The following is a 26,990-nucleotide window of genomic DNA, read 5'->3' on the forward strand; positions in this document are numbered from 1 at the left end:
TACTCATATGGTGTACCATGTGTGATCCATATATATATTTATTAATTATGTGTTCTATTATACAGGGTGTTAATATGTAACATATACTAGTATACATGTGTAATGCTACTCATACGGTGTATCATGTGGATCCAGTCTATGTAAATAGACATTCAGAAATTGAGGTTTGAAATTAGTGTCAGATTTCACGTACTTAAGACTTAAAGAACTAAGTAGTCGATAATTTGAAAGTAATCAGTAAATTAGAAAATGAGGTATCCTATATCTCGTTCATTCGTTAAGGGTTTAAATTATCGTCAAGATAGGCAGCAAGTTGACATAGTAGGATAAGATGGTACGGGGACAAGTTTTTCTTCACGGTAGCTGGCTCGAAGATCATCTCGGTTAATGAAGTTGCAAATCGAAGCGGAACAGAGTGGCCAAGCCCCGAAGAGTTTCTAGACGAACGAACGGGTAAAAAGTTTTTACTTTGCTCGAGCCATCGGCAGTCCGACTTTTTACTTTGCATACCCATCGTCCTAAATGTCCTCCTCTCGTCATTTCGCCACCTTGAAGAGCGAATCGAACGACAGAACTCGTCGCCGTCCATTTTGTCGAATGGTCGTTTCTTAGCCAGCGTTTTCGTTGTGGGAATATCGTTGAAAGGAACGTATTCGCATGCCAACGACATTTTTCCGGCTTGGACGGTCTGGCTGCTGATGAATAGCATCCCCTCAGGGCAAACTTTAACGGGATTACTTTCTTACGACCGGTCGCGGTCTAATATCATTGGAAGATTTGCATGGGGACGATTCAGTTTCCGGGATGGAAAAGTGAAAGTTTCAAGCTTCGTGATAAACTGGGGAAAAATACAAAGAAACCGAGAACCTTTCTCTTCAACTTTTTCACCTGCATTCAACTGTGTAGGGCTGCTTTATTTATGGGGTGTTTATGCTACAGACTGCTACTTTTATAATGTACGATTCTTAAAAAAATTGGTGAGGGAGGACCCTATTTTAGTAACTATTTTACTATAAACTTGTTAGATATTTTATAGTGGAACAGCTAGTAAAATTAGTATATGAAAGAAAATACTAAGATACTGAGAACTTTTTCAACTTAGGTGCTGATTTATTTACAGGGTGTTCTTAATAAAAGGACTAGTTGCTTTAGTGTACAGGGACCTGAACGAAATTACAGAGAGCAAATTTTTTTATAAAAAACATAGTAAGTTTACTTATAGTAAAATAGTTAATATAATTAGTATACAATATATAATATATTAGTATACATTATTATACAGAAAAATATAAAGAAACTTCCTAAAAAATAACCAAATGCCACAAGTTAAATATTTTAAGTGTCTAATAATTCCAATCAATATTCTAACAATCTAATAATAATTGAAGTATCAAAAATTTGAACATTTCCCATAAAAAATGTGTATCAAATACCTTTGAAACGATCTTAAAGGAACTAAAGAGTAATCTGCAATCGACCTTGAAGTAACCTTCAAGCGACATTTGTTTTTCTATGTCTTGTTGCATCTAGAAAACTTATACGTCTTATTGGTTTGATCATATCTTGCAGGGGAACTTGTTTAATGGCGTCCTTGATAGTGACGGTTAGATAACTTATCCCCATGTGTTGAACGTTGTATCTTCTTACATTAATATTCAACATTCGTATCATTAAATTACGTACCATGATTCTTAGTATCGATAAATTAAGAGCGCAGAATAAACACGATGTTATTTGGTATTTTAATACTCGATGGCTATGTTCGTCTAAAAATAACTTTATAATTATGGTCTCGTAGCGGAACTTGGAAACTTGCGAAGTGAAGGTTGGGTGGGGAGGATTTGAAAATTTGAGGATTTGGGGATTTGGGGGTTTGGGAATTTGAGGATTTGGAGATTTGGGGATTTGGGGATTTGGGAATTTGGGAATTTGGGAATTTGGGAATTGGAGAATTGAGGAATTTGGGAATTGGGGAATTGGGAAATTGGGGAATTTGGGAATTTGGGAATTTGGGAATTTGGGAATTTGGGAATTTGGGAATTTGGGAATTTGGGAATGTGGGAATTTGGGATTGTGGGAATCTGGGAATATGGGAATTTGGGAATGTGGGAATTTGGGAATGTGGGAATTTGGGATTGTGGGAATCTGGGAATTTGGAAATGTGGGAATTTGGAAACGTGGGAATTTGAAAACGTGGGGATTTGGGAATGTGGGAATTTGAGAATGTGGTAATTTGGGAATGTGGGAATTTGGGAATGTGGGAATTTGAGAATGTGGGAATTTGGGAATGTGGGAATTTGGGAATGTGGGAATCTGGGAATGTGAGAATTTGGAAATGTGGGAATTTGGGGATTGGAGAATTTAGAAATATGAGAATTGAGGAATTTTGAAATTTGTGAATTTGGGAATCCAAAAATTTGAGAATTTGAGAACTTGGGAATTTGGAAATTTTAGAATGTGAGTATTTCTTGAACTTCCAAATTTTGAAATTTGGAACTGTGAAAATTGATGTATTTACAAATTTGTAATTTTGGAAAATCAGGCATTTGAAAAATTACTTTCTATATACATATAAAAATTTCTGCAACCTATAAAATTTTACTGAAACACTATTTTCATTTTACAGAACTATAAAAGCTTGTCCCTATCTTAACATTGTTCAGCTTACACCAAAATTTCTCCTATTTCATCACCGAATTTCTTTCAAAGTTACCAAATAACTATTCGACCCATCGCGAATTTTTGTCGAATCAAAAGAATTCCCTGAACCAGTTCGTAGCAGAACCGTAATGGCGGTAACGGAAGCATTAGTTGTCCGCATTTTCCACGGAACAATGAACGCTTGATCGAAATCGGGGATATAGAAACCGCTGAATTCGTCGAAATCGTGACTTCTTTGGTGTCTGACGAATAATAAAGATTGAAACGATCCCTTACGGAAAAGGGGTCGATTATTCTTGGTGCTGCATTTATTAAGTGGAGCGGGGAGACGTGCCGAAGAAACGAAGCTGTTCCAATAATCCATAGCGGAAATAATGTAACCAGAGCCACGGAATTCCGGCTGCCATCGACGTAAATGTGCTACGAGAGAATACGAAACCTTTTAGAATCCAACAGGAATTTATTCGCAAAACAGTAAGAGAAAAGTTTCTGCGTTCTACCGACTCGAACTTGCCGTATGAAATGGGACGTTCGCGGAACACCTAAACATATCTGTTTACGGATGTGCGAGAGAACCTTTCTCCACAACGCAACAAATATTTCTTCAACTTTATTTCAGAGGATTCTGGACTCTATTACAAAATTACCTGCGGAGTATCATGAACAGAGGATGTCGGAAATTATTGTGGTGAAATGTTAATGGGAGCAATGTGTTTTGGTAGTGTTATGACTATGGAATGTACAGTGGCCATTAGGACCACGTACGAAAATTTCACTCTTATAGATGTTACATTAGCTCACAGGGTGTTACGCTACTCACGATTTTTCTCCCACTTGCAGTCACCTTACGAAAAAAAGGTTACATCGATTTCGGAAGTTTCAATTATTTTCTTTCGTTGATCGTCACGAAAATTACAGGAAGAAATAGTAATGGGAGCAAACGATATCTTTTGAACTGTTAAAACAAGACAGATTCTATCTCTTTGTTATTAAAACTGCAATTCTTAATCTTTCTGTTTTGTCTGAGGATATTCTTAGATTTGGAAGGCTGATGGATTGATGGAGTGGTAGATTGATAGATTGGTGGATTGGTGGATTGGTGGATTGGTGGATTGGTGGATTGGTGGATTGGTGGATTGGTGGATTGGTGGATTGGTGGATTGGTGGATTGGTAGATTGATAGATTGGTGGATTGATAGATTGATAGATTGGTGGATTGGTGGATTGGTGGATTGGTGGATTGGTGGATTGGTGGATTGGTGGATTGGTGAATTGGTGGATTGGTGGATTGGTGGATTGGTGGATTGGTGGATTGGTAGATTGATAGATTGGTGGATTGGTGGATTGATAGATTGGTAGATTGATAGATTGGTGGATTGGTGGATTGGTGGATTGGTGGATTGGTGGATTGGTGGATTGGTGGATTGATGGATTGGTGGATTGATAGATTGGTGGATTGGAGGATTGGTGGATTGGTGGATTGATAGATAAATATATCATGTAATATATGTTTCGAATCCGTCTCGAAAATTAGGTCCTAATGAACTCTAACTGAACTACTACTCAAAATTATTGAGAACCGCCTGCAATTCTTGATAACGAAATCGATCGAAGCAACATGGAAGTATACGAAATACATTTATCTATTCCGTAAATCTGAAGGTAATAAATCATAGGAACGTACCGTCTACAAATCAATACAATCCGATCAGCGTGATTATCGATTCCACGTTATTCCCGATTAACAGCGGCGTTTGAAGAGAATCCTAACAAATCCTTTGATTATTTAGAACGCCTCTAATAAATGCTGAAACAGCCAGTTGATAGATTGCAATGCAGCCAGTTGGAAAATAGATTAGCTCTGCAGCAACTTCTCAAGGTAGCTCGAAACGCTGTTTGTTTCGAGGGTATCTCGCATTATGATTCCGCTAGAGAGAACATCAGGTATCCTTCGTCTGATAGGAATGTTGCAAATCGTTCGTTACATTACCAACGCGGCAAAATTGACCCAAAATTTGAATCTCTTCTGGAATTTTACTTTACATTCCGTATTCGGTGATTTACTTCTGATTGAAAATTTGGTGTCGAGAATGCTTTTGGGGACTTAGATGTATTATAGGTTTAAATTGCGGGTGGAAGTTGTAAAAGTTAGGTGATAATTGGACATTTGTACTCTTTATGTTTTAAGTGTTTTAATTTTGAAAGTTTCAAGATTGTGAATGTTTGAGTTTATAGGTTTTCTGGTTTTCAAGATTTTATAGTTACCAATTTGAAAGTTTACAGAACAAGTCTATAAATGTACAGGTCTGCAAATTTACATATAAATTTACATACCTACATATCTAGAAATCTAGAAATTTAATAATCTATAAATACATAAATCTTCAAATTTTCAAATTTACATATCTACCAATGCATCAATGTACCAATGTACCAATGTACTAATGTACCAATCTATCAATGTACCAATGTACCAATCTACGCAATGTATCCATTTACTAATTTACCATTCTATCAATTTACCAATTTACCAATCTACCAATTCATCATTCTACTAATCTATCAATCCACCAATCCACCAATCCACCAATCCACCAATCCACCAATCCACCAATCCACCAATCCACCAATCCACCAATCCACCAATCCACCAATCCCCCAATCCACCAATCCACCAATCCACCAATCCACCAATCCACCAATCCACCAATCCACCAATCCACCAATCCACCAATCTACCAATCCATCAGTCTTCCAAATCTAAGAATTTCCTCAGCCAAAACTGAAAAAAATTAAGAAATGTAATTTTAATATCAAGGAGATAGAAAGTGAAGAGATACAAATGTTTTCGTTCCAAGTCAAATCTGTCTTGTTTTACCAATTCAAAAGATATCGTTTGCTCCCATTACTATTTTCTTCCTGTAATTTTCGTGACGATCAACGAAAGAAAATAATTCAAGCTTCCGAAATCGATACATCTGCATCGATGCATCGAACTGGAGCAGGTTGACACATAACAAGCACAGAGTCATCGCCTCGGGGATGGAATCCGAGAAACACCTTTTTCGCTGATCCTATTCCTTCTGTGCTTTCAAATAGAACTGCTCTATGTACAGGGTGTCACATCAATTTTACTACCATTGTGTTCTGACAAATTTTACTGCAATTTTCGTTCAATAATTATAGTAATAAAAATATTCATTCGTTTATATGTAATGTTACTTGAAAGTGAATAATTGAGAGAGGAAATGAGGTACAAAATGGGAGAATAAGGTATGATAATAATAAGTTACATGTGATAGTAATATGAAATAATGATAAATAATATATGATGTATGGTAGAAATTATTTGTATATTGTGATTATATATATGATAATAATACACAAGTTTTTAATTATAGGTTAAATTTGAATATTGAATAAATATATCTTTAATAATGATTTTTATAATACTTTGTTATACAAGTGTCTATTTTTACTTTGATAATTTAGATGCTAATTTAACAATTTAGAAATTTCAAAAATTTAGAAACTTGAATGTTTAAATATTCAACAATCTTGAAATTTGGAAACTTAGTAAATATGCTGTAATTTGACAATTTTTTAATGAAATAATTAAGAAATTTGAAGTCTTAAAATTTCTGAAACTTGACTAATTAAATATTTGCAAGTCTGAGATGCTAGTTAATTAAATACTTGAAAATCTAAGAAATTTGATTACATATTGAATGTTTGAAAATTTGGTTAATTAAATGCTTGGAAAATTGACAAATCAGTTAATTAAATGCTTGAAAGTCTGAAATCTGGGAAAATTAGAAAAAAGAAAACTTCTGTATCTGAGAAAAACTGTACAGTTTTTTCAAATTTTGATATTCATCAATTTGCTATTTTGGAAACTTCTAAATATTAAAATTTACAAGCTTATAATTTATAATTTTATTCTTAACAATTAGTATAACAATATTCTACAATACTAATGTAACCTCACTAATAAGATTCTGTACACAACCCATAACAACAATAACAAAAAAAAGAACACTAAATAATAATAATAACATTATAATATAAATAATAATAACAGCAAAGTAATATTAATAAAATATTTCACTTAAAATTAATTTCTCCGACAAAATCAATAAAATCGTATTTCATCAAAATCGTTCTCAAAAATTCGAAATAGAAATTCATTATAAAACGTTCTCGAAGTCGTCCGCATGAAAAGATGTGTCTATGAAACTTTTAAAACCCGATAAAAATTCCTGTTGCGTTCACCCGTTACTCTCCGCTGTAAGCTTCTGTTTTATAAAGCACTTGTCTCGGGACACCCTGTATAGACGTACGTGTATATACCTATATACGGGCACAATAAATACACGCGAAACCGGAGGACATGTGTGTATAGCCAAAAACTGATTTACCGATCTCTCGTGCGACGACACACCGAATTCAGCGAAGCGCAAACACTTTCTGGATTCAAATATAACATATTACGGGAATCTTTCATGGAAAAGAGATAGTTTCGTTCTCTGTCTCTGTATGTGAAACTGGAAAAAAGTTTATGTAATTGTTTGACGTAACGACAAACTGGTACATCGCTATTTTCTGATGTAATCAACAGATTCCTTCTACTTTTAGGTTTTTCTTTTATTTATGGTGTTGTAGACGATATATTCTTTTAGGGGGTGGGGGTTATTTATACTGTGTGTTTAGTTAATTTTATTTTTACATATTTTATGCTGATTTGTAACTGTATTTAGTTTTTTTATTTTTTGTATTGGATATAGTGATTTATTTTTTTATTTTTTGTGTTTTTGTATTTTGTATTTTTTTATTTTATTTTTGTATTTTTCATGGTGGCTTATATCTGCATTTAGTAACTTTCATTTTTAATTCCTTTTGGTGGCGATTTGAGGATGTAGTTAATTTTGTTATTTTTTATATTTATTATGGTGATTTATAACTATATTTAATTTTTATATTTTTTGTATTGGATATAGTGATTTATAGTTATATTTAGTCATTTTTATTTTTGTACTTTTGATGGTGATTTATATCTGCATTTAGTTTCGTTCAGTTTTAATTTTTTTGGCGGTGATTTGTAGATGTAGGCAGTTTTCTTATTTTTTATATTTATTATGGTGATTTGTAACTGTATTTGGTTTGTTCATTTTTTGTATTGGATATGGAGATGTATATTTTTTATTTAGTCATTTTTATTTTTGTATTTTTGATGGTGGTTTATATGTGCATTTAGTAACTTTCATTTTTATATTTTTGGTAGTGATTTGTTCATATATTTACATTTTTTATTTTTTATATTTTTGGCCACGATTTATATGTGCATTTAGCTACTCTTGTTTTTATATTTATGATGGTAATTTACATGTACATTCAATATTTTTATTTATATATTTTTTATAGTAATTTATATGTGCATTTAGATTTTTCATTTTTATATTTATGACCAAAGACTTATATATGTATTTGTTTTCTTTATTTTGTAAATTTATTATGATGATTTATATGTGTCCTATTAATATAATTAATTTTAACAACTAATCAAATCTTTCCAGATATCTGTTACATAACGTGTTTAATTTGCTGTTCGAAGGATAATTTTATTAGCTCAGCTTTGCTTGAGATGGTAATAGAACGAACAACTCAGCTTTTCCAGAAGTATTCTAGCGGAAGGATCAAAATCCCGTTCTTCCCTATTACTTAATTTTCAGCGTCCGGATAAAAACGAGGTACAGCGATATCGTCGCGATAGAATCAACCCTCCCGGTACCGAGAGGGTGAATGTACTTATCGTTAACATAATTGGGTTCTTATTAAGCAATTTAACAGCCAAAGCCACTGTATAATAGGATCTTTTTTCTTTTCTCTACCTCGAACGGATCGGTCGGATACTTTGGAATAGTTTAAACTACAAAGAATTAAACGCCGTACCTGAATTAAATAAAGGAGACAAGGGTCAATTATTTCGGAGAAAAAATTTTAAATGTTCGGTATGATATTGGCAATTATTGGTTGACTCTCGTTATATTGCCGCTAGTGGTACTTTAGATTAATCAAACGTAATAATTCAGTTACGGTAACAGAACCACATATGATTAGAAGGAGGTGATATAACGAGAGACTATTGTATAATACATTGTTTTGAAAATTACTTTGAAAATTATTAAGTCTAAATTTTTTAGCTTGGTTATATATCAAGATGATGAAAAAGTTTGCCTCTTTACTCGCATGGCGAGTTTTCTCCATGGATCTTTTTTCTTCTTGGATCACTTGTGATAGTAACCAGCGTCATTAGCATGAAAATGGCGATATAACGCGAGTCTTCTATAATAAGCTCTTTTACAAATTTTATATTCAATCTGAATTTTATAATTTGACTATCAGGATGATCAAACAGTTTTCTTTATTTTAATCTCTATGGATTTGCATATATTGTAACGGTAAAGTGTCATTAGTACGAAAGCGGCGATATAACGAGAGTCTCCTATAATAAGGCGTTTACACAAATTCTATTCGCGAGTTTCTTTCAAATGAAAACGATATTAACACCTTCCACATAAAACGAAAACTAGTTGTATTAGTTTTCATCGGCCTCAAAGGGTTTGAAACATACGGCGATGAATGAAAACGCTAGGCTGCATCAGGTAGGTTCAAGCAGAGCACGAGAGAAATTACTCTAAATGCAAGACTGCGTCTTTACAAACGTTCAAAAACACTTTATCAAGGATCTACCGTGATGAAACCGGTAGCGTGGCGAAGGTGAGGGTTGTATAGACGATTGAAGAGGTAGTTGAACTGTTCTCCCAAAGAAACAACATGTGAAGCCTAAAGGTGTGGATAGGAAAAGAGGGTGAGAAAGTAGTTCGGTTACGAGCGAGGTTTACGATGGCCCAAAACACCAGTCCGCAGTTCGATCGGTAGCCACAGTCTATACAGTGTTCGTCGATAGAATGATAAGACCGAAACCGAATTCACTCGGTTTTAACCCTCGTAAATTATCTACCAGTTACCAGGATCGTTCCTTCGTTCGCGTACAATTTTAACGACGAATCATGACACCAGTCGGCAACAGGGAATCTTAAATCGTGCCTCATAAATGGCTCGTTAGCGAATTACCTCCGAAAATCGGAAATTTCTTGGAACTTTTAAGTTGAGAAAGTACAGATAGGCGATATATGATATATGTTACATATGACAAATGTCGTATATGACAAATCATATGTTACATATAATGTAGAATATATGATATATGTTCAATATAAGTGTATGTGATATGTGGCACGTTATATAGAACACATCACATATGATATATGATATGTGATGTATGACATAAGACACATGATATTATATATAATGTATGACATATGACCTACCTTAGGTATCATATAATCTGTATATCATATATCATGTATCATGTATCATATCGTATATCATACGTCGTATGTCATATGGTACCTGAGGTACCATGATACATGATACATAATGTATGGTATATAACACTCATATATGATATATATGATATACAATGTATGATATGTGACACATAATATACGACATATGACACATGACACATGACACACGACATATGACACATGACATATGACACATGACACATAACACGTGACACATGACATATGACATATGACATATGACATACGATATACGATATATGGTACATGATACATGATACATAATATATGATACATGATATATAATACGTGATATATGATACATTATATGATACTTGATATATCATACATAATACATGATACATGATATGCACTACACGATACACGATACACGATACATGATGCACAATACACGATGCACGATACATGATACATGATACATGATACTTGATATGTAATATCTGATACATGATATGGGATCATGGAATTCACCGATTTCTCTACAAGATATATATTACAATTTTCACGATAATTTAATAAAAATTTGCTCGACATAGCTGCCAATATTTTTACAAAATCACAATGAATATTTCTTCTCTCCATCGACATATTGACGTTGTTTTAATCAATATTCCCACACGATTTCTATTAATATTACCGCGTAATACTGATGAGTTCTCGCGTAGTACTGATAAGCATTTCGTCATGTTGATCTCGCTACGAAAATAGAATACGCGTTCACTTTGTTACGCCCGAACATACTATTTATGTCCGCAATTTTCCGCACAATTCGGCTAAAAAATTCTCATAATATGTACAAGCCCCGACTCAAAATGATCAAATGCAGCGAGAAGATTGAGAGAGCTATCTTGCGCATGGAAGCGTAATTGAAAACGACGTGTCTTTTATTAGAGTTTTTGCGAGGCAAAAGGTTCGCCATTTTCCTCGTTGCCAAAGAAAGGAACAATTTCCCGGGGAATTCTACTCGAGAACATAATGACTTCAATTAGACACTTAGCTTTCAATGTACCAATTATGCGAGGAAGAAAGAAACGTTTACTTGTACGATAAATTGTTTAAGCGTATAAATGTTTATTCTCTCGTTCTCGTTGCGCATTCAAAAATAAACTCACCACGGTTTTTGGTCCATAACAATTTTCCTGTGGTATGGAAATTTCAAAATGATACTGAAAACGTAACGTGTCAATTTTAGTATGAATTTTATTTTTGTACAAATTTTATAAATTTTCATATGAACAACATACATGAATTACATGCATGATTGTCTACATATGAATTTTATAAATTGTATGACCATGTTCATATGAGTATTATGAATTACATACATGACTATCTACATATGAATATTATAAGTTATATGACCATGTTCATGTGAGTATTATGAATTACATACATGATTGTCTACATATGAATATTATAAGTTACATGACCATATTTATATGAGTATTATGAATTACATACATGATTGTCTACATATGAATATTATAAATTACATCAATCTGTTCATATGAATATTTTGAAATACATACATGACTGTGCTCATATGAATTTTATTAAATTATACTTGATATGTGTTTACATGAATTTTTTCACTTATGTCACTACGTTCATACAAATTTTATAAGCTACACAACTAAATTTATAGAAATATTGTAATAATCATAATTTGCATAATCTAATAGTCTCCTCTCCACCAACAATAAATAAATATCTAAAAAAGCAGCTAACTAAATATTTTTCACAAATACTTATATTATTTTTAAAATTATTTTAGCATAATATTTCGTCCTCTAACAATTCAATAAAATTGTAATAATTTTTATGGGACGTCATACGAAGTCTTATAGAGTGCAGCAGGAACTCTTTGACGCGAAGAAAATTAATTGCATTAGCATTCAATACTCTCTGATCGAAGCGGAAAATATATTCCGCACGGTCGTAATTCTTCGACGCTCGATGCTGTTTGTTGTTTGGCCGAGCTACGAACGCGTTGTTTAATTTATTTGACAGCGGAAGAGCGGAAATTAATTTTAAACAATGAAGCGACCGAGCAATAATACATCTCGAGTCCGCGTGCCAAATAAATGTCCACTCATTTGAAGGCAAATTAGCGTTTCACCATTCAGCCGGTCGACCACATATCTCGATATCCAGTGGGGAGAATAACAGAAAGAGTATGGATTTATTATATCATTACATTAATTACTATTGTATGACGGTGACGGACGAATACCGTGTACTTGTTGACATGGAGGACCAATCAATCTATTAATTTGTTCCTCGATATATTGTTTGATTTGTATATCTTGAAATTTATGAATCAAGTAAAATTTGATAATTACTTACGAAAATTTTGCAAAATATGATATTATAGCAATTTTAGAAGAATGTTAATAAATTTTGCAATCTGAAAATTCGACTGCAATTGGCAATTGGGTTATCAAGTTTCGCAAAGTTTAAGGATTGGAAATAACCGTAGTGACATGCTTTGAGGCCGCAGTTTCCAGAGTTGTCATTGAAGATATGAAAAAATTATGAACAAATTTCTGTGATGAAAATTGTCAACATTTCGTTCCTTTTGATGGAAGAAGACGAAGGTATAGCAGTGTGTAACGCATTCATTTCCCAAAGAGCCCCTGTCAGCTCGATTAAATTACAAAAGTCCGAGTGTTGAATCCTCGACGGAATGCAGAAAATTAATTCTCGAACGAGTGAAGAGATGCTTGTATCCCCAGGGGTGGCATTGTTCAGCAATAATTTCTAATAATTTCCTGCCACCACGGGGGTCTCTGATATTATTATCCAGCTCTGCTTCTGCTAATGACAACCCTCATACCTTTCCATCAACTTTCATAATTATCCTTTGGTTCTCGTGGAACATCAAATACTGTATCGATTTCATGAACTTATATCGACAGTGCACTCATTCTTTTATTAAATTCCGTGTTCGGACAATAAACAATTGTTAACGTGATTTGTATCCTTCCGATACAGAGTTTCTCAAAACGTGAGGTTGCCAGAATATTAAAATATTAAATTGGTTAAGTGATATTTTTTATTCATGGGAGTGGCTTTGGCGCGTTAAAGTTCAAGTCCCTTCGTGTTTTAAAAAGTTTCCCCACTTTCTTTTTTTAATGGGAGAACGAGGCTTTTTTTAACGAGGTCAATCGATCGGATGGACGAAAAAGAAAGGGGTATGTTTCGTAGCATCCACGTTAATTTTTCTTTCGAGTCGTTGAATTTCAACGAGCCGAAAAAAAGAGGAAATTGTCGCTAGGAACGTTAATGATATTCTTCTTTGACTTCCGGTTACGAGGATCCTTTTATGAAATTCATCGTCACAGTGTACGTTTTTTGTGGCCGGCTCTCATATGAAAACGAGCCGCTAATGAAATTCATTTATACGTCTGTTTATCCTTTTTCCTCTTCAATTAGCCTGGACTTCTTATTAAAATTCAAAGAGCAGTTTCCATTGTCCGAACTTGTCACTGGAAACCGTAACAGATTCAGCGAATTATCAGACAATGATTTAATGACACGTTCAGATTATAACCTTTAGTGACTATAATTGATAAACATGCATTTTGTGTTTAGAATATTAAAGAAACTTTTACGTAGTCACTTTTGTTACACTTTAAGCTGTACATTGATATACCACAAGTGATATTTTGTCGCATTTTTCTGTTAGGAACGTGTACCAGACATTACCAATCTGATGAGACACATTTTTCTGACTATAGTAGTAGATGTACTGCTGTGAGGCCGACATCTAATCAGCTTATGGTAGGAATATTAAAGAGGCATTGATACCCTTACTTTCCTTAGGCTTCAAGCTTTAAAATGGCATATGACGAGTGATATTTGAACAAACTTTTGTGTCATGAATTAGTGTCTGAACTTTTATGTTATAATCAAACATTGAATAGAACTTTACATTGGTCGTTATAAATGATGACTAGCCATTTTGTGTTAACAATGTGGATGAAACAATTATGTAGTCATATTCTATAGACCATAAACTTTGAATTGATGTGCTATAAGTGTTATTTCCTCATACTTCTTTCTCATGAATTTACTTTAGAGTTTTCTGTATTTTAACTCCGATTTTATGTTAAAAGTTTCAATGAATTGTTCAAACACTCACATTCCTCCAAGTTGAAGCTGTAAATTGATGCATCGCAGGTGCCATTTTGTTATACTTTTGTCATCAGGTTATGTCATACGTTAACTGCTTATTAAAGTACATTTTACAGTAACTGATACATAATCTTGAGGCCGGTATCGAATCGATTTGTCCTAAGAATATCAATGAGGCGCCTATACAGTCATGTTCAGGGAACTTCAACCTTCAAATTGGTGTATCACAAGTGCCACTTCCGTTCTCTTTTATGTCACGAAACCATAAAAAGTTTTTACCGTTCCAAAATCAATCGTTCCACATACGGAAATCAAATGCGCCCTTTAATCCGCGTATAAAAATCTACAATTCAAAAAAAAAGAAATTACACCGGTAAGCAACCTCTTTATTCCGGGACCATCCCCGATGTTCTCGTAAAAAATAACAGATGACAGCAATAAAAAAAATTACGATCGCCAAGAAAGATGGCATTGAAATTTTCCCGGTGAATTCACGGAAAGGATCGTTTTAACACGGATTCATCGTCGATCGGTCAACGAAGCTTTTCATCTCTCCGCGGCAATAAAACGGGAAGTAAAAACATTCCCTGGTCGACGAAGTGTACAGAAATCGTCTGGTAACAGCATCTTCGCGTTTTACTTGCCTGGACGTAGTTGCCGTCATTGCCCTCGTCGTCCCCGGGGAACACAGGTACGAGAGAGTCCAGGCACGAAGTGCACTTCCTTGTACAACATTCGCTGATGATGAAGGGGAAAAAGGGAACAAGATGGCGAGGGGAAAGGTGTGCACGGAACGGTGTGAGGTAAGTTTCGAGAACACCGTACAAGAAGACGTGTCAAGTGTCTTGATGCGATGATATTTGGAAATGCGGTGAGTGTTTCCTAAGAAGTCATTACTGCAGCCAAAAATGTCTTCTGGAAACAACAGTATTTTCTAATCTCAGATTCCCACAAGTATTTTGAGGTAATTAACACTCTTTACTATTACTTCAGTACATGGTTTCTTAGTTTGATACACTATACTTTTGCTTCCCCTTCTTGCTGATAGTAATTATTAGATGATCTAAGTGAGATATGATTGAGAATCATACTTAAGCCTCAAAGATATATAGCGTATGCGTTATTTTGCTGTACTTTTCACTTCTGAAATATTGCTGCACTTATTCGTGCCTTCAGATCGAGTAATGTTTGTTAAAGCTGACAGATAACCATTTTGTATTAATAATATTGATAGAATATTTGTATGGTTATTTCTGTTAGATTCTAAGCTTCAAATTGATGTGCTATAAGTAATATTTTATAGTACTTTTCTGTCATGAAATCGTGTGAGAAGTTGGCTATCCGAAACAGTAGATTTCATCATCTACAGCGATCAACGCCTTGAGGCCGACAACTAACCATTCCATCGTAAAGTTATTGATGAAATGTTTACGTAGTCACTTTTAGCACACTCTGGCCTTTACATTCATGTTTCATAAATGTGATTTTGTTATACTTTTCTGTCATGAAATCGTATGAGAAGTTGGCTATCCGAAACAGTAGATTTCATCATCTACAGCGGTCGACGCCTTGAGGCCGACAACTAACCAAACGATCATAAAGTTATTGATGAAATGTTTACGTAGTTATTTTTAGCACACTCTAACCTTTACATTGATGTGTCATAAGTATGATTTTATGATACTTTTCTGTCATGAATATATTTCTACATTTCTGTAGCTGCTATTTGAAAGGTGTATTACATCATCACAGATCGTTAAAGTCAAGCTACTGAAAACCATAAAATCGCAAACTTTTGAACAAAGAGTACTGAATTATGTAACGGTACATCAACGAAAGACGTTTCTTTAGATTTTATTCAGAAATTTTCTGTATAGCAATCCATAACGGTGCTAAAGTTCCGTCACTTCCATCCGTCCATTCGTTTGTCCATTCTTTTCACCATCGAGTGGTACACGAAGACTGGTGAGCGACAAGCTGATAATTACTCGCCTGGAGCAAGCTAACTAGCTGACGAACGAACGAAATCTCATTTTCATGCGACCCCAGTGTGTCGTCGCCGTCACCGGAACGAGAAACCCCAGGTTTCTTTGCGACCGACCGACAGTTTCCACGGTAATACGACCAGGAAAATTGAGTCCGCGGCCTTTAAGGTATATATTTGAGGAAGGAGAAAGGAGGTAGGGGGCTACGGGAGTTGGCGAAGGACGAACAATAGGGCAGAGAAGCGAAACATCGTGAATTCGACGATAAAGAGGGTGAGGAGAAATGAGAAGAGGGACGAGGTGCAAATTAAAGGGACTTCGTTAGGCCGTTGTAATAATTGGTACGACCTGTTCGCGGCTGAAAACCGTTCGTGGCTCCGCGACTTCCGTTGCGGAACATTCTTCCGCGAGCGAGGGGAGAAAAAAATGTGGAAACTTTCGTTCCATAACAAAAAGCTCTGGAATAACGTCTGCATTAACGACCACGAAAGAGTGCTGAAGGTTTTTTTATATTTCTATCCTAACCATACAGCTGCGGCTTTTTTCCTCTCTTTGCTGAAAAGTTTGATGCCGGCTAATTCGTTATTAAATCATATGGCATAATTGAACTATACAATGTTTCATTCAATACTTCTTCTCAATAGGAGATATCGATTTTGAAATGACAAAACTTCGATAGAATTTTATGACACAATCGTCAAATGACATTTCTAAAGCATGAACTTGAAGCATGAAGTCTCCTGAGTATAAGTACATTTGTATTATGTTCATATTTTCAGTACAAAATGGTAGGGTGACGGCCTCAAAGCAATGTTTCAGTTACTAAAGTAGCTAAAGTCTGTGACAGTTTCATGACATAAAAGAGTCAGAAAGTGACACGTATGGTACATCATTTTAAAGCTTAAAGTCTCAGCAAAATAACTACATGCACGTTTTATGCTTTTTAGTACAAAGTGACTGGTTGGTAATCATATCAAACATTGTCTACTTTCGAATTACATTACATTGAGTGCAGTTTGCTCACGTACTAATTCCATGAAATAATGCTTGTGTTATATCAATTTGAAGTTGAGAGCCTAACAGAAAGGGCTACATAAACATTTCATTCGTGCTTGCAATATAAAGTGGTTGACTCTTCACTGGAACAAACAATGAGCTAACCAAATATTGTGCTTTCATTGCTGTTGAAGCCACTGGCTAACCATGTTACATGAAGAATATTAGTGAAACGTTTATATGCTCTATTTCAGTAGATCTTAAGCTTCAAAATGATGTGCTATATGTGCTATTTGAAAATACTTTTATGTCGTGAAATCGTATCCAAACATATCTACAATTTTATTGCTTATGGTGATTGATATACCTGTTTGAAGCCAACAGCTAATCATTTTATGTTAAAAATATTTATAAAATAGTTAATAAACTTTGTTTATTATACTTGAAGGTTCAAATTTACATATTCTAAGTGTTATTTTGTAAAGTATTTGCAATGGAACTGTGCTAGAGAGTGTGTACTTTGAGATGAACAATTTTACCGATTCAACCCCTTGTATTTCCATTTGATTTCCATTTTTAAGTAACTATCGTCGATGGGAGCAATCGGTAAAGAGCCACGGATGTCCACACGAGTGTTAACTATTAATCTGTAGGACCGTATTCATCAAGAGACGACTCGAACCCGAAGAGAGAGAGGCCAATTCAGTGTTTGCTGTCCGGCGACGGGAAATTATCTTTCTGACGAGATTCAGCGTGGATTTCGTGTGTTCGTCGATGTCGAAACGCATTGAATATTTCAGCGAGGACAGCATAGTCGTTCGCTGCTTCCCTTCTGATGCAGCTTTCGTTTGCTTTTCGTTGGTTTATTCGCCTGGTCGTCAGATTCAAAGCCTTACCAAACAGCATCGTATGTTAAAATCATCGGGCGTCACATTTTCTAGCCTTTGGACTGCTACATGCTTCAATAAGAAATCGTCATGGTCGCCTAGACCCTGGAATTATATTCATCCACACGTGCAGTGTGTTTATTCTCGAACGAGATACGGTGTCTCGCATAATTGGACGAAGTTGTAGCTCTGGAACGATAGAAGATGGAAAAATGTGAGCATGTTCCCATTTTCAAAACGTGACAACACACCCTTCCGCGCGTTGTTTAACCAACGTTCAGCCAGAGAAAATATTGATACGCTGCCACGTACGCTGGTTAGATGGTTCTATCAATTTTGCAACGAAAATTCACAGAACGGCATCATAGTTGGTAGCCGGGTTTATCTGCGCCCAGCAGACACATTTCTGTCGTTCGTAAACAACTGAAATATTTGTGGTATCGCGCGAAATTGACAAATTCGTCGATGTTTTCGCAGACGGCGAAGAAAGGATTAGCCACACACAGCGAACAGTTCCGTTTGACACAAAACACTATTTATTGCGATTCAACCATAATTGACCTGGCCCGAAGCAGCTGCAGCCGCGTCTGCATGCGAGACTTCCGTTTTCCTTTGACTTAATGAAATCGAATCTAAATGTTGAATTCGCGGCGCGAAATTGAATTCGATTCCATTTCGATCCGATGTGTTTGCCGATCCTCTTACCAACTTATCCTCCTTATCGTATGCGTGCCTGTTACGTACGTTTACCCTTCACGGTATACTGAAAAAAGATGCCTACAAATACGGAAGTGTTAACAATATTTTTCTTGTAATATCCTGGAAGAAAATCCGAATGTGTTTAATCAGCCCTGCAGGTGAATCCTTACGCCGATCGCCTCTAAGGCTATAACTTCTGAACGCTTCAATCCATAAACATGAAATATACATCCCATAAAACTGCAAGCAATTTGCTTTCATTTGATACCTCACTGATCCCTGTACGATTTCAACATCAAAAATGGCGATCGAAAAGAAAAGTTACTTAACAGGTCCCTCGTTATGATCACTCTTTTGACTGTATCTCCTAAACGACTGAACCTATGAAAATAAATCATATGTGTACATAAACCAGAGGGCATTTGCATCCATTTGGTACGGTACTACTCCTTGCACAATTTGAATATTAAAGATGGCGATTGAGAAAGGAAGTTACTTAACAGGTATGAAGAGTTATGACGATCGCTTTTTCGACAGTATCTCTTAAACGACTGAACTTATACAGATAAATCATACGTGTACATAAAGCAGAAGTCATTTGCATTCATCTGATGCTACACTGTTCGTGCAATTTTAATATCGAAGATTGAGAAAGGTACTTAACAGGTCTGGTAACATATCGTGCTAACGATCATCTTTATAGCTACATTTCTTAAACAGTTTATAAAGTATGTGTAAACTAAAAGTCGTGAACTTTCATCTGACACTTCACTGAGCACTTTACGATTTGAATGTTACAAATCATGATTGAAAAGGAAAGTTGCTTGACAGGTTCATCGCCCACTTAAACATTCATGATGCATTCTCATACTTGACTTTCACTCAGACTACAATTATATTGACATTTATCTTCTCTATAAATAGAGTTTTATTTACGAACCAAATCAGTTATTTAATTCAAAACGTTTTCTAAAATTCATTTCAATTTCTCGATAAGCAAAAAATAAGCTAAAGTTGAACTAGCTTGAGACAACGATTAAAAATGTCGATACAATATATTGAAATAATAACAAAGGTGCACCGAACGTAAGAGCATGTTTACTTATCTTATTTTTCTTTCGATTCCGTTGAAGCTGCACGTTTCGTCAGTTGCCTTCAGGCTTCTATCGTTTTCCTGTTTCCTGAACGACATTCGGCTTTGCTTTAGATGCATCAGATACACAAGCAACAGACATGGGAAATTGCTTAAGAGTAAACATGAATGATATATTCAGGGGCAAATATATTATAGACTCACAGAGATGGATTTTTCCGCTAGGGAAGTATAAAAACAGCGTTAGTTGATAAATGTACCTTGTTACAAATTTTAATGTATGGGGTCATATTAATAATTAGCTGAGGACAATGTTATTGGATTAAAGAAATTGTGAGTTACATAGATTGTTACGTTGATAAAATTTGCGTTAAAAGTATGGGAAAGTGGGAAGGAATAGGTGAGGTCGCGATAATTCTCTGCTTTTGGGGCTGTAAAGGTGTTTAGCTGTAGTTGGAGACATCAAATTGTTATATTCTTTGATTTTTTCATTTATATTTTAAAAATCCTATGATTCCAAGTTTCTATATTATCAAAATTCTATATTTTTAAAATTCTGTAACTCCAAATTTCTAAATTTCCAAAACTCCATAATTCCAATTTCTAAATTCCCAAAACTCTATATTTCAACTCCCTCATTGTCGAAATTCCAAAATTCCAGAATTCCAAAATTCCAAAACTCCAAAACTCCAAAATTCCAAAATTCCAAAATTCCAAAATTCCAGAATTCAAAAATTCCAAAATTCCAAAATTCCAAAATTCCAAAATTCCAAAACTCCAAAATCCAAATTTCTAAATTTTCAAAATTCCATAATTCCAAATTTCTAAATTTCTAAAACTCTATAATTCCAACTCCCTCATTGTCGAAATTCCAAAATTCCGAAATTCCAGAATTCCAGAATTCCAGAATTCCAAAATTCCAAAATTCCAAAATTCGAAAATTCCGAAATTCCAAAATTCCAAAATTCCAAAATCCAAATTTCTAAATTTTCAGAACTTCATAATTCCAAATTTCTAAATTTCCAAAACTCTATAATTCCAACTCCCTCATTGTCGAAATTCCAAAATTCCGAAATTCCAGAATTCCAAAATTCCAAAATTCCAAAATCCAAATTTCTAAATCCAAATTTCTAAATTTTCAAAACTTCATAATTCCAAATTTCTAAATTTCCAAAACTCTATAATTCCAACTCCCTCATTGTCGAAATTCCAAAATTCCAAAATTCCGAAACTCCAAAATTCCAAAATTCTAAAATTCCAAAATTCCAGAATTCAAAAATTCCAAAATTCCAAAATCCAAATTTCTAAATTTTCAAAACTTCATAATTCCAAATTTCTAAATTTCCAAAACTCTATAATTCCAACTCCCTCTTTGTCGAAATTCCAAAATTCCAAAATTCCAAAATTCCAAAATTCCAAAATTCCAATATTCCAATATTCCAATATTCCAAAATTCCAAAATCCAAATTTCTAAATTTTCAAAATTCCATAATTTCAAATCTCCACAATCCAAATCCCTACATTCTCAAATATCTGCACCCCCAAATTACCAAATTCCCCATTCCTTCCATAAAATAAAAAATGTAAAGCGTAAAAATTGTAACATAAACTTCCTCAAATTTAATTTCATTTGAATTTTTCCCCACTTTTGACTGGATTATATTTTTGAAATGTTTCGCATAAAAACTACGATGTTTAAAGTGTGCTATACTGTTTTAGGTAAAATAAGAAACGGGGTTGCAGGGAACAAAACTCGGTCGAGTGAATTAGTTTCGCTAGGATTAATCGTGTCCGTGGTTAAAGTAACCGCAGGATTCCAACGTGTAATCGCTGAAACGCAGCCATTTTTCCGTGTTCGTTGCTTGATTTTAAAAAACACAGTATCTCTCTGTACAGAGAATTTTTCCCTTTTTTTTTAGTATCCATAAAGACCAGCCTGCGTTTCATTAGTTCTTTCAGCTGCAACTTGTCAAAACGCACTGCCGTAATTCTTTTTGGTGGTGGCTTCTCACTTTTTCGGTTTTCTGCATGAAAATGTTTTTTAACGATCCAGGAATTGTACGTTGTAAATTCGTTACGGGCATTGAAAATATTTTTCATTGCTAAATTATTGCGTTAATTCGCTAAACATCGCGTGTATTATTTAAATTCGTTTAACTTTTTATTCATTTAAATTTTTGTGAAATTTTCATTCATTTTTTATTTAATTGTATTTAACTTTGTTCAGTTTGGTTCAGTGTTTCATATTGGTTTAGTTAGTCTTTTTATTTATATTTGTTTAACTGTATTGGAACGGCAGTCAAAAAACTTCTATTTGTAGATAAATGTGTACATATATGAATATTAATATGTTACATAAAAATTATAGCAAAAATACTGTATACTTTCGTGTATTTACTGAAAATATGAAGATTAAAAATTTGTTGTGACAATATTTTTGTGTACATATAAAATTGAATGAAATAGCAGAGATTGTTATTTTCGGAACATAATCAAACACGACTTAGTTATAAAAAACTATCGTAAAATATCACTTATGATACATGAATGTAAAGGTTGAAGTTCAATAAAAAAGGCTACGAAAAAATTTCATCGCTTTTTCTAACGTAAACTATCTAACCGTCGGCCTCAAAGCAACTGAAAATCCTAATTTTAAACATTTGCAATTTTACAATATTCAACATGTGACCTTAACTTTCGTTTTATTCACTGAATTATATAATAATAAAATGTTTAAACATTATTTTGTAACATTCCATGTATAGAAATAATTTATGTATGGAATATTTTTTTTAATTTTTAGTTATTTATTATAGTGTTAATACGACGTGTTTAAGTTAATTGGGTGTAGTTCCGGTGTTAATTAACATTTCTTTGGTTATCAAATCCAATAATCTCATATTACAAACTGTTCGTCGAAATCGTGATAAATTCATCGAACTGTATAATTTGGATTAGGTCACACGACTCGCTCTATAATTTGCAGTTAATTGACATATAGGCTCTTTGAACGATGGATGCGTTACAGTAATTACTTTCGTCGAATAATGTTCGATCATGCCTCGCAACGCATATGCCGAATATACTGGGAGAATAATTATATGTCATTTGTAAAAGTAATCAACAATTTCATTCGTGTAATATGTTCAGAGGTATTACTCGTGCTTCCGATCATTATACTGCCATTACCAACTGGGCTTAAATTTCTGATTATAACTCAATATTTTTACTACCGGAAATAAATTTTATATTAGAACTTTTAGCCATCACAGTTGCATCGCAATATAATTTTTTAAAAATTTACTTTAAAAAATTTGTATCCAGAGAAGGGGAATTTTTGTGTTATTCATGCTATTGCTTCGCCATTTTGTTTCTGTTTCCACGTCATCAAGTTCCAAATTACAGACAAAAGTTCCCTGAATAAATACACGTAAAAATATTTCGCATATCTCTTATACTTTCCAAGAAACCAACCCTCAAAGTTGTGACTTCCAGGATCGTCGAGGCATCGTGAGGCCGCCAGTGCGTCACAATCCCTCAAGCTTAATAATAATTATGAATAGTTTCCTGTTTCTGAAGATTCACAGATGCATTAACAACACCATAAGAAACATTATACATTAAAGCAACGAAGATATAAATGATTAAAGTTATTGTTATTTCACTAGAAAAAAAATTGTTGTACTCCTGTTTATTATATCTAACAAGAAATATTATGCAAGTATTAGTGAAAAGAAATAAAACAAACTATTATGTGATAATTAGCTATCTTCTTTTTCTACCATTTTCTATCCGCTTGAAATAATATTTTATCTAGCTCTGTGTTAGTGAAATAGTAATTAGTGGGTAATTTGATGTCGAGAAAAGAAAAGAGGGGAAAAAGTAAAAGACGGAGAAGAAGTGAATTAATAGGACTGGGTCTGTGGTGTTTGCTCTATCCCACAGCTTTGAGAGGATTCAGGAGGCACGATTAATCTTTCTTCTTTATCCCACGCGCATATTCCCCTTTGTCCGGGGGAAAAAATATATTCCACGCGATGCCACTCACCTATCGTCGGTTTATTTATTTATATGGACCGTCTAATATCATGTTCGTGTACCTACGCCAGCAAAGACTGGGAACAGCCTCGATAAATCTCTCTCTTCTGCCAGCAGAGAGAAGATATCTTTTAATGATTGAGCATCCTCGATGTGTGTTCATTTTCCCGATGATGCGGCAGAAAAACAACGTAGAAATTAATTAACCAGTGAAATTGTTACTGAATTATGGTTGTGTCGGTTGTATACGGCAGTTTGAAGTCTCTTTTACAATCTTCCTTTCATGTGCAATTACTTGTACCTGAAATTTTTTAGAAAAATACTAACTCACAAGAAGTGTTATTTTTGCAACACGTATTCAGTCTTATTTAATTTGATGACATAAAAGTTTTATAAAATAGCACTTATGATACGTCAATGTAAAGCTTAAACTGTACCCGAAAATATTACATAAATATTTTGTTCATATTCGTAATGTAGAATAACTAGTTATCGGCCTCAAAGCGGTGCATGTGTTACTATGTGTAATGAAATGTACTCTATTAGAGGCAGTTAATGTTCAATACGATTTGACGACATAAACGAACACTAAAATACCATAAATTTCAAGTATAAAATGTTTGAGCCACTGCTTTGAGGCAGCTATTTAAAGGCTTTAAGTTAACAATATGAATAAGATTTTTACGTAGTCATTTTCTACAGTCTTTAACCTTTACAACAATGAATCATAAGCGACACTTTTGAACTACTCTAAGAAATGAATTAGGCTTCTTGCGTTTCAAAATCAGATGTAATATAATTTAAGTGCAATCTGCTGGAGTAGTTGATGAAAATTCTGTTTCGTTGCATCGTCAAGGGGTTCGTAATAGTCGAGGAAGATGGCGAGATATAGGAAGAGGACCAAATTGTCGAAGAATCTTAAGTCGTGGTGTGATCTCGAACCCTTCGCTCCAACAAAGCGATTTCGATTCACCTGCATCGCGACGTCGAAGATTCTCCAAACGCTCGAATGTCCTCGCATAGTTTCGAAAGAATGTTCCAACTGCTGTTTTCGTTCCTGTTCGATCGGCCCTATTCCTCGCCCTGTTCTCTTCGAGAGTTGGCAATTTTCGATGGAATCTAACGGCTCACCGGGAACGGATCGACCACCGTCCAACGATATGGTGGAACTTCTTCGAAACTACTGAAACGAGTTCGAAGATTCATTCGTCAACAATAGTAGACGCGTCCTTCTACATCTGCTGTCTATGGTGCAACATTTCATTTATTTATCGAAATACACTTGGTTGAAATTGGATAATTTTCTTTTATTTTTGTTGTGAGGCTATCGAGATAGTCTATGTACAATTGTGTAGAATAAATATAATTGGTAAATGCAGGCAAATTATATACAGAAATATAATACAGTTGTAAAATACTGTTCAAATGCATCAGAATATTACATTGTTAAGCCTCAAACCTCAAGTTATAAGCCTCACATCTTGAAAATTTCAGATATCGTGCTTCAAATCTGAAACACATCAAACCTCAAGTGTAAGACTCTAAATTCTTGAGTCATGTGTCTAAACTTCAACCGGAGGCATCAAAAGCCTCAAACATCTTGCTTCAAATCTCTAAAATCTCAAACTTCTAATCTGAAGCTCTAAAACGTCCAAACCATCCAAGTCTAAAAAAATTCGATCATCAAATATAGAAAACTTCAAGTATTAAATCTCAAATCTGAAAAAACATGTCTTAGTCGAGTCTTGAATATAACAATATGAAAAGCCTCACATCTTGAAGTTGAAACCTGAAAATACTCAAGGATTAATATCCTTGTGCATTAAATTTTGAAAGTTTCAAGTTTTAAACCCAGCTAAGAGCATTTTAAGACATTGGCATCAACAATTTTGATGCCAGTGGCATTATTGTTTAAGAGTAGTCTTGATACCAGTGGCATCATTGTTGAAGAGAAATTTTGATGCTAATGACATCATTGAAAAATATGATTCACTGTGAACTTTCAAACGAAGGATAAAATATTATTATGTATGTGAAAAAGGAAATAAAAATTGCATTATAATAAAATTAAAAAAAAAATCATTGCGAATGTTGTTATTTGGTGTGTGATGAGTGTTTCTTGTTCTATTACAACACTAAACCACTGCTGCTTGAAGATAGTTTCAAGAAAGCTGACGTGTTCTCTGCTCTCTGTAAAATTGTTGCAATTCTAACAGTTTTCTTTATTTCTGTTTCAGGTACGTGTTAATGAAAATGGAACATTCTGTACACGTTCTATTCAGTAAGTAACAGCTTGCAATTACTGGATATATTATTTCTTCTGCGTACTGTAAATTATTATTATTACGCTTAGCAGATTGTACTTTTTTTGGTACATAAATTTCTGGATTTTATAATTAATGTTTGTATAACGATTGGTAAAACATATTTTAATTTTGAGGATTAAAATTACGCATGTTATACAAATTATTAGAATTGTTAAAATTATTAAGATTATTAAAATTATTAAAATTATTAAAATTATTAAAATTATTAAAATTATTACAATTATTAAAATTATTGAAATTATTAAAATTATTAAAATTATTAAAATTATTACAATTATTACAATTATTACAATTATTACAATTATTACAATTATTACAATTATTACAATTATTACAATTATTACAATTATTACAATTATTACAATTATTACAATTATTACAATTATTACAATTATTACAATTATTACAATTATTACAATTATTACAATTATTACAATTATTACAATTATTACAATTATTACAATTATTACAATTATTACAATTATTACAATTATTACAATTATTACAATTATTAAAATTATTACAATTATTACAATTATTACAATTATTACAATTATTACAATTATTACAATTATTACAATTATTACAATTATTACAATTATTAAAATTATTACAATTATTACAATTATTAAAATTATTAAAATTTTTAAGATTAAAATTATTTTCAATTAGAAAAAGTTGCTCATTGAATATTTATATAATTTGTTTGTTACATTAAC

At 33.7% G+C, this 26,990-nt stretch overlaps 1 protein-coding gene and 1 long non-coding RNA gene across 5 annotated transcripts in view; both read left to right on the forward strand.

Moving 5' to 3' along the window:
* Nucleotides 1–26,990, forward strand: part of Fur2 (furin-like protease 2) — a 461,999-nt gene that overhangs the window by 192,532 nt on the left and 242,477 nt on the right. The gene's annotated exons all lie outside the window — the stretch shown is intronic.
* The window catches only part of LOC143264651 (uncharacterized), a 139,703-nt gene that overhangs the window by 63,665 nt on the left and 49,048 nt on the right, over nt 1–26,990 (forward strand). Inside the window, exon 3 of the long non-coding RNA XR_013038505.1 lies at nt 26,182–26,225. This is a non-coding gene — a long non-coding RNA (uncharacterized LOC143264651). The remainder of the gene's footprint in view (nt 1–26,181; nt 26,226–26,990) is intronic.

Source organism: Megachile rotundata, chromosome 6, assembly GCF_050947335.1.
Source record: "Megachile rotundata isolate GNS110a chromosome 6, iyMegRotu1, whole genome shotgun sequence".
Lineage (NCBI taxonomy): Eukaryota > Metazoa > Arthropoda > Insecta > Hymenoptera > Megachilidae > Megachile > Megachile rotundata.